This window comes from Chenopodium album, chromosome 6 (assembly GCF_948465745.1).
Source record: "Chenopodium album chromosome 6, dcCheAlbu1.1, whole genome shotgun sequence".
NCBI lineage: Eukaryota > Viridiplantae > Streptophyta > Magnoliopsida > Caryophyllales > Amaranthaceae > Chenopodium > Chenopodium album.
Genome location: NC_137839.1, coordinates 34735744 through 34744858, shown reverse-complemented (window position 1 = coordinate 34744858; position 9115 = coordinate 34735744). Strand labels below are relative to the sequence as shown.

At 37.8% G+C, this 9115-nt stretch overlaps 1 non-coding gene across 1 annotated transcript; it reads right to left on the bottom strand.

Annotated features, from left to right (window-relative positions):
- Positions 1–306: 306 nt before the first annotated feature.
- Positions 307–413, bottom strand: LOC145637405 (small nucleolar RNA R71). The gene has a single exon (XR_014114194.1). It is a non-coding gene; the product is annotated as a small nucleolar RNA R71 (small nucleolar RNA).
- Positions 414–9115: the final 8702 nt, after the last annotated feature.

The window sequence follows — 9115 nt, the reverse complement described above, 5'->3', positions numbered from 1 at the left end:
TATGGGGGTGCCTTATTGTATTTTTCTACTAGTGTAATTCATAATGATGTAGAGAGGAAGCAATTTAGTGGAGCCAAGGGTGAAGACCCAAATCTTCACATTGCGGACTATTGTCAGTATTGTAATACCATCAGGCAAGCCGGGGTCACACAAGACCAAATCAGGGAGATTCTCTTTCCTTTTTCTTTAACTGGAAAAGCTAAATTGTGGTTTAATGGTTTAAATAGAACTGCACTTGGTATAACTGACTGGGAAACTCTTGTTTTGAATTTTTATAACAAGTATTATCCTGCAGAGAGAACAGTCGTACTACGGAGTGTGATTCAGAACTTTGCCCAGGAAGCCGATGAATCTTTATATGAGGCTTGGGAGAGGTTCAAGGACCTACAAAGCAAATGCCCCCATCATAATTTAGCACAATGGCAGTTAATCCAAGCCTTTTACAATGGCATTGGAAATTCATCTAGAATAATTTTAGATTCTGCATCTAGTGGGAGATTTATGAATCTTAATGTTGATGATGCAGGTCAGGTTATTGAAGATATGGCGATACATAATTCCCAATATGGGAATCCTAGAGGATTTGCTAACACGGGGAAGCATAGTGTTGAGTCTGTTTCCTTTTTGCAACCTCAATTGACCTCTATCTGCCAAAAATTAGATAATCTTAGCACTGCCAATATAGCTAATGTTTCTGCAATTAATAATAATGCTAATGAGGCTTTTTGTGAAAATTGTGGAATTATAGGTCATTGGGAACAAGATTGCATGAGTTCCGTGGAGCAAGTTAATGCCTTTCAAGCTTATAGGCAGAATAACCCATACTCCAACACCTACAATCCTGGGTATCGGAATCATCAGTACCTTTCCTATTGGAGTACTAATGTTCAGAATCCAACACCATAAGAACCACAGGCGCCGCAACAACAACAACAGAAATATTACCATCCCAATGTTGGCCAGAAAAACCAACCACAACAATCCTCCTCATCTTCCGACCCTTCTTTGGTGGAAATTAGAGCGATGTTGGTTAATATGCAGAAGCATGGAGAGTAGAGATGCGCAAATTGATTCAATCCTAGTGCACAATAAAATTGTAGATAATCAAATTGCGCAACTTTCCGCTACTCTACAAGCTCGCCAACAGGGAGCTCTGCCGGCACAGCCGACCAGGCCTACGGATCAAGCCTATGCAATTACTCTAAGGAGTGGTTCAAACTATGAAGGGCCCCCTATGCCTAGAGTTGATGAACCTGTTTTATTAAATAATGCTAATCTTGATTGCGTTAAACCAGACAATGTAGCTAATAGCCCTGCAGGGCTAAAGCATAGTACTAACATATTTAATCCTACATTTCAGGGTAAGACTCCAGAGAAGGTGGCCACTCAAGATAAGAGAAATAATGCTCCAAAGCCAGTTATCAAACTTCCATTCCCCAATTGTCACTTGAAGACAAACTTGGATAAGCAGTTTGGTAAGTTCCTGGAGATGGTAAAAGATTTGAAGGTAACAGTTCCTTTCACTGAATTAATCACACAAATTCCTTCATATGCAAAATTTATGAATGAAATATTGACAAGAAAAGGTCTATTAGTGAGGTAGAGACAGTAGCTTTCACTGCATAGTGTAGTGTCGTACTTCAGAATAAATCTCCACCTAAATTAAAAGATCCGGGTAGTTTTTCTATCCCTTGTCATATAGGCAATCTAATGATTGATAATGCATTGTGTGATTTGGGTGCTAGCGTTAGTGTTATGCCTTTATCTATGTGTTCCAAGTTGAATATGGGTAAATTAAAATCTACTAATATTACTCTACAAATGGCCGACCGTTCTTTCAAATACCCCTTAGGTGTTTTAGAAAATGTCCCCGTTAGAGTAGGTAAATTTTATATACCCGTTGATTTTGTTGTTCTTGATATGGCTGAGGATATGAAAACCCCAATTATTTTGGGTAGACCATTCCTCAACACTGCAGGAGCAATCATAGATGTGAGAAGTGGCAAGTTAACACTATCAGTAGGGGACGATAAAATTATTTTTAATCTTAATAATACCCCTAAAAGCTCCATGACAGAGGAGAAATGATTTAGTGTTAATGTGGTTCACAATTATTCTAACAAGCCCCAAGCTCTTGTAAAAGATCCCTTGGAGGCGGTATCTTGTGTTGCATCCCTTTTAGATGAGATAGACAAATGGAAGAATAAAGTTGATGCAATAGAAAGAGCCCTCTACACTGTTGGTCTTGGTTTCGAGGATGAAAAGGTGGAATCAATCAAGCAAGTTGTGCAAATTGAGCCTACGGTAAGTGTTTCGCCAGATCGAGTAGCAAGTGTTAAATGCAATGACAATTTGAAGCAACCCTCGATCGAAGAAGGATCTTTAGTGCGTAGCATTGAAGAGCCCCCAATCCAAGTCAAGGAGGATCCACCTGATAAGGTGAATTGGCGTCCCACAGGGTATGTCAGGAAGCCGCGTCGTAGCCTAAACAACGCTCGACCGGGTTAGAAACCACCCGACCAAGCGTTAGGCCAAGGGTTCTAGTTCTTGTACTTGGTAAGAGGGTCGTGCGGGACCTAGATAAACCAGGGCTTTGCGGGAGGCAACCCGTATTTCTTGCTTTCTAGACTAATATTTTTCTTCATTTTTATTTTTACTTTTTCTTAGAGAGATGAGGAGAGTGAAATTTTACCTTTCATGAGTGTTTTGTACAGGTTTTAGATCACAAAGTACGGAGGTTTCAAGAGAAAATGGCGAAGAAAGAGAAGCTCTAGGATTGGGTACGGGCTCGATCGGGAGCGCACCTAAGGGTCGAAATTGAACTTTATTTTGCCCGATCGGGCAAGGAGCCCCGACCGAGCGCGAAATATCGAATTTATCGGAGCTTAATTTCGCCCGATCGGGCAAGGAGTCCTGATCGGGCGCGCAAGTAAGGAAAGAAATCAAGGGAAACTTCGCCCGATCGGGCGAGGCCGCCCGATCGGGCGGAATTTAGGAGAAATCAAGTGCTAAATAAAGAAATATCGGGCGGAGGTCGCCCGATCGGGCGCGCACTTTACAAACCAGCTTGAACTACCTTCGCCCGATCGGGCGAGGCTCGCCCTATCGGGCGCGCCTATTTTATCCGGAGGATTTATACTTCTTCTCCCTTTCTCTTTTCTCTTTCTTTCTTACTTCTTCTTTCTCATTCACACTTTCTCTCTCTAAAACCTCCATTTTCAAACCTTCAACTTCACTTCCTTTTCAAGATCTCTTCAAATTCACCCATCAAAACCTCAAAATTTTCCACCCACTTTATCCCACTTTCTCTCATAAATTCTTCTAACCCTTAGAGAGAGAAAGCTTCAAATACCCAAATTCCACCTACATATGGATTCAAAGCGTTCTAGGAAACAAAGGGGCGAAAGTTCGAGGCAATAACAACCAATGGTCAACCCGGAGCTTCAAGTACCGGGATGGGAGGAGGTTGTTATCACCTCGGAGGAACAACGGGCAAGGATTCTAAATCTCATCGATAGACAGGTAATCTCAACCCGTTTTGTTCATCATCCTACATTATCTAGATTAGGTCTTGATAAATATGTAGAAAAATTGTTTAAGGGTATAGGCATGAGTGGTTTCTTTCAAATGTTCCATGATACATATGATTATTTAACATTAGAATTTATCTCTAGTTTTAATGTTATTAAAATGAATGCTATAATCACTCATGTGCAATTCCGATTATTGAACAACGATGTGCGATTAACTCTTAAAGAATTTGGTAAGTTGTTTGAATTGAAATCGGATAAACCAATCGAACCCTCCCAAGACCACATTGCCGTGGTCTACAAGAGACTCACTGGGGAGGGTTTGGCTAACCTCCAACACGCCAAAGGGACGTGGATTCAACATCTCGTCCCAAAGTTTTGGCAAAGGTTTGACGGCCTCACTATTTTTGGGAGGCATGAACCGGTAAATGTGAGGAGGGATGAGTTAGAATTGTTGGCGTCCTATGTAATCCCTAATGCTGAAAAATTAAACATACCCCATAGGATTGCCAATCATTTTCAAAGGGCGCCCAATGTGGCCGAAGCGGGTAGGTCTAGGGCACCTATCTATTTTGGGGGGTTAGTGACCCATATTGCCATAAAACAGCTAGGTTGGAACCCGGATGGGCATAGGAAAGTGGCGGGCTCAAACCTAATGGACCTAGCTTATTTAGGGAGCCTAAACTAGGTGCAACCCGTGGGAGGTGACACTTGGTGGATAGTCCACCGACAATCGGGTAGGAGAGACTAAGCCTTTACCTTACCCAACCCCGCCTTGACCAAATTTGAGAAGGAGAAGCCTTCTTACACATTTGAGATTAACGGTCAATGCGAGGTTCAAGCACCTCACCCTTCACCACAACCCCACTAATCTCCCCAAGACCATTCTCCCAAACACCATTCACCACACTACCCACCACCTCCACCCTTCACCTATGGCATACCCACCTCTTCGGTCGACTATAACGTCGACCCCAATGCCCCATATGACTTTTCGGCTTTTAGGAGCCAATTGGACCGTATAGAGATGGTGCAAGGGAGAGTAGAGGGCATGGTGCAAAACCTAGATTCTAGGTTAAGCACCTTGGATAGTCGGGTAGGTCACATAGAGAGGAACCTTGGGAGGGATCTGTACCCCATGTACGATGACTATGCACGCCGAGGGGCTATACCCCCCGAGGCATTAGTTGCAGACTGGTTCTAATACCCCCAAGGAGGGTATTCCACCCCCGGAGCATTTGGTACTTATGTGGACTACTCTTCAGTCCATGGATATGGGGGTGATGCTCCTTTTGGGGGTATGGAGGGAAATGTGAACCCTAACTACTTTGCAGATGGTTCGGGTTATGGTGGTGCTGGAACGAGCCAGGGTGGCGCCGGCTCGAGCTATGGAGGAGGGTATGAGAGGATGGATGATGATGAGGAGTAGCTTGTAATACCCCGTATTTTTATGTATTTTATAAAGTATTTAAGTATTAATAAAATGTATTGTCAAGGGCTCAAGTATTTTAATTAAATATTTTAAAGGGTTAAAGTATTTTAAATATAAAGTTTTATAAAAGTAAAATATGTTTTGGGCCAAACGTTTATTAATTATTGGGCAATGTAAATTATTCCTACATACTCTTATTGGAATAACCCATTCCAAAACCCATAACTTAAGCCCTACCCCATAACTCAAGCCCACATTTTTATAAGCCCAAATTTAACCCTACACTCTCTACTCTATAAATACCCCATGAATCCCCAAAAATTTCCCACACAAAAAAGTTAGTCTTATTTCCTCTCTCCTTTGTTTTATTAATTTGTGTAATTATAATTATTGATTTATGGGTTTTGATTTTATTGTTTAAAATTAATTTAATTAGTATCAAATTGTATTTTGATGATTAAACTTTATAATTATCAGATTTTGTAAGTTTTATAACCTAGGGTTTTTAATTATTGAAAATCATGATTTTAGGGTTTTTATGAATAATTGATTTAGGGCTTTTATAGTAATGATGTTTTGAAATTTTGGTGATTATAACTACTTATTAGTTTAACTTAATTCCAGATTTATTTTGAACACGCAAATTCATGTTTTAATAATTAGATTTCCGTTCGTTAATATTAATCTCGTTTTAATCTCGATCAGGTACTAAACTCCTCCTATTTTGATAATAAAGTAGTGTTTTTCGAGTGGAAACAATGTTTTAAGAAAGCCTCACTACCATTCGTAGTGAGCACCACCCTCTCGTGGCCAAATTCAGCCTCTAAATACGATTTTCGAGCAGTTTTTGATTTTTAACGAAGTTTTTTTTATGCTTTAAATTTTATCTTTGAGTTTAAAAGGGGTAAGAGATAATTTAATGTTTCTATGGATAATTTAAGTATAAAGATGTATTTTGATGAAGTTTTAAAGGATTTTTGATTAGTTTAAAATGTTGGAATTTTATTTAAAGTAGTATAATTGTGATTTTTTAATAAAAGGGTGTGATTATCCATTAAAAAGAAGTTTAATTAGGGGTTTTTAAATAATTTTCAGATTATTATAAGTTATTTAAAGTGATTTTAAGTTGCTGGAAATTGTGTATACAAGGGTAATTAATATAGTATTATTGTCCCTTTATGTAGGAGACTTGGTTCGAGAATTGTTGTAGAGTGCTCGGTTATTTTAAGAGCTTATTTGAGGTACGTCCGCGTACTTAGCATATTTTGGTGATGTAGAATCATGCTAGGTTTGATTTCAATTAATTACAAGTAGTATCATGCTAAGGTTTATGTATGGAATTGTGAATTTATGATGTTTGTGGTTGAATTGGGAAGCATGAATTATTTGTGATGGTTATAGATTGGAAGATTATATTTTGGGCATGATGTGTTTGAACCACATTTTTATTTATGGCATGTTAGAAGGCATGATTAATTAAACTACATGTTTAATTATGTTTGGAATATTGAAAAGGAATTTTATTATGGTTCAAATAATTTTTATTGATGCTTTAAGCATGAGGAAGGAGCTATATAAGTGTCCATGTACACAAGGAATAAATTGTATGTTGGTGCCTTTGTGCACTTAAGGTGTTTTTAACACCGAGGGATAGGATTTTTGGCGCATTATGCGTTTAAGGTGTCTTTGACACTCAGGTAGAATTAAAAAGGGTTCAACAATAAATAATATGTGGTCACTAATTATTCAAGAATTAAATTGGTATGTTTGTTTGATTGAATAATTATTGTTGATTGACTTATTATGCTTTGAGAGTTATCACCAAGTCTAATAATATGTAAATAACGTAAAGTGAAAGAGATTACGCACCAAAACTCTTGGAACGTATATACCTTGAGTATGAACAATGGGGGGATTTATGGGGTTTTATATTTAACCATAACTTCTAATGGAGTACAGGACGCTGTATATTCCTTTTTTTTTATTTAATATTATGCGCAGGAATTCCGCCACCTTTGAGTGGTTTGTCACTGGCACGGTTAGCTCCCGTGTCAGTTAACCTCAAATTTATTTGGGGGAGGTTAGGAGGTGGAAACCCGTTCGATGCGTAATCAATGCAAAATGAATTAATTAGTGTCTAGTCATTGTGTTTTGTTGATTGGTGTGTGTGCTTGTAAACAGGTGCAATGAGGTGAGTGTGTGTTGATAGGTGAAAGCATGTTAGTGTGTTTAATTACGCTTATGTACTCAGCTTTGCTAATTGTGTGTGTTTGTGTGTTTGGCCATGTCTTTACTTTGGCCCTACGACGACCCATTTTCTAATGGCGAGTAGTGGGGACAAGTAGAGAGGAGGTTTTCAGGTGATGAGGCATATTCATGAATGGGCATGGGTGAAGAGCGAATCATGCTAGTTTCTATAACTATATGATGTGTTTAACGCTTTAATTATTTATGATATTATTATCATGCATGACTAACGCAAAAGTTTTAAAGTCGGTTTGGTTTTAATAAGGGCCTACAATGGTTCCAAGTTGTAGGATGGTTTTATTTTACTTCGTTTGACTTTGGTTTTGACTTTACTTTCGTTGGTTGACTTTTCAAGTTGACTTGTTTTGAATGGTTTTGAAATTAGTCTTCCGCTGTGTGTCTTTGATGGTTGCCTTAGCCGTTTTCACGGTGGCGGTAATATCTTAGATATTCCTATTTAAATTTTTAAACAGGGAAAAACAGGTATTTTAAAAGAAAGAAATTTCTAGGGTGTTACATAGCTTCTCCTAGCTACCTTCCCAAGTCAATGAGGACATTGTCTGATTCTGGCTCGGGGGAGATTTTGGATTAGGTATTTTTCTTTTTCTATTTTCTTTTATTTTTAGTGTGTTTTCTTAGGTTAGATTTATTGCTTTCTAGGTTAGTTTTATTGCTTTCTTATATATGAAAAATACAAAAAAATTTGAAAAACAAAAAATTCAAAAATACGTTCCAATGAATTGTAAATCATGTTTCCCTATGTCCCATACATAGAAAATATTGTTTTGATTCTTGGTATATGATAATGAGCTTTGTGAATTTGTTGATCATGATTTGAAGTTTAATTGTTTGGATTCCTAAACATGCGTCAATTTTGCCAACTATTTGTGAATATAGTGCTTGACTAGTTGATTTGGTTAGGAATGTGTGTTAGTTCCTGGTATGTCAATGAATTTGAGTATTGGTTTGCAACTATTAGTAATGTTTATATAGCTCAATATTATGCACATTGAGGAGGACGAAGGAATTTGTTCTCTAAGGAAGCCTTCAGATGATATTAGATACATTTGTTCCCTTCTTGTTACCCATGTTGTTGCTTGTGCCCTTTTATTGTTTATTTAGCCACATTACAAGACTATATGAGCCCCATTGGTTACTAGCTTAGTCCCAAGCTTGGCTTGGGGGAGCTATTAGTTGGTGAGGTGAGGGAGTTGTGGTGTGCACATTATTTGCACAATGTGGGAATAAAATAAGAGTGATTGTTCTTTGATATTATGATTGGAAAATATTGATGTTTTGTGTTACAAAGTTTAAAATTTCCAATGTGAGATAAAAAGAAAAAAAGAAGAGCAAAGGAAAAAAAAAAAAGTTGTTTCATATGTTCAAATGTTCTATTTGAAGGTTGTTTAAGAAAAAAAAAAGAAAAAAAATTCAAAATAAAAAAAAGAGTTCATGTTTGAAAAAAAATAAAGAAAAAGAATAAGTGGTTCAAAGTTTGTTTTAATTCACTCTATTCCATATTATCATATTTTGTGAGCGAATATGTAAGTGTTGGGATTGTGTTGTATATATGATTGTTTGGTGAACTTTTGTGGAGTTGAGTTGTGATTGGAGATGTTTTGGTCATCACTTGTTGTGACCTTGGGTTTTATTAGGATATGGCTCCCTTAAGCATGGCTTTACTCTCACATTTTCCTAAATTTATCCTACCCTTTACCCTAGCCTTACATTACAAGCTTTAAAGACCTTTCGACCTTTGTACATAGAGTTGTATGAATGTGAAAGTGTTGTTTATCAATGCAAGTTATGTGTAGACACCCATTTGTGTCTCCCCAAAACCAAACTCAGTGATGAGTACCTTTCATGTCGAATCATAATCGAATGAAACGAAAGTGTGGAAAGTCTA